This window comes from Budorcas taxicolor, chromosome 4 (assembly GCF_023091745.1).
Source record: "Budorcas taxicolor isolate Tak-1 chromosome 4, Takin1.1, whole genome shotgun sequence".
Taxonomy (NCBI): Eukaryota; Metazoa; Chordata; class Mammalia; order Artiodactyla; family Bovidae; genus Budorcas; species Budorcas taxicolor.
Genome location: NC_068913.1, coordinates 67,109,010 through 67,109,680, shown reverse-complemented (window position 1 = coordinate 67,109,680; position 671 = coordinate 67,109,010). Strand labels below are relative to the sequence as shown.

At 46.6% G+C, this 671-nt stretch overlaps 1 non-coding gene across 1 annotated transcript; it reads right to left on the bottom strand.

Annotated features, from left to right (window-relative positions):
- Positions 1–383: 383 nt before the first annotated feature.
- Positions 384–455, bottom strand: TRNAS-GGA (transfer RNA serine (anticodon GGA)). The gene has a single exon. It is a non-coding gene; the product is annotated as a tRNA-Ser (tRNA).
- Positions 456–671: the final 216 nt, after the last annotated feature.

The window sequence follows — 671 nt, the reverse complement described above, 5'->3', positions numbered from 1 at the left end:
ACTAGAAGTAATCATAGTCGTTCGTTTAAACAAATAAATAGATGAATTAAGCTTACATACCAAAGCACTGTTCTAAGCTTTCCATAAGATTTTTACCTTTCATCTACCCAACAACCCCTATGTAATAGGAACGTTTTTGTTTCATATCCTGGTTTTTTCAGATGAGGACACAGAACTTGAAAGAGTCATCTCCCATATATCAAGACAGCAGGGATTTAGGAAGGTGGTGTTGTTTAGTCCCTGAAAGTGAAGTGAAGTGAAGTCGCTCAGTCGTGTCCGACTCTTTGTGACCCCAGGGATTGTAGCCTACCAGGCTCCTCCATCCATGGAAATTTCCAGGCAAGAGTACTGGAGTGGGTTGCCATTTCCTTCTTCAGGGGATCTTCCCGACCCAGGGATCGAACCCGGGTCTCCTGCATTCCAGGCAGATGCTTTAACCTCTGAGCCACCAGGGAAGCTACTTTAGTCCCTAAGTCATACCCAACTCTTTGCGATCCCATGGACTGTAGCCTGCTAGGCTTCTCTGTCCATGGGATTTCCCAGGCAAGAATACTTGAGTGGGTCATGCCCTCCTCCAGGGGATCTTCCTGACCCAGGGATTGAATTTGCATTTCCTGCGTTGCAGGCAGATTCTGTAACCACTGAGCTACCAGAGATGCCTCATAGCAAGG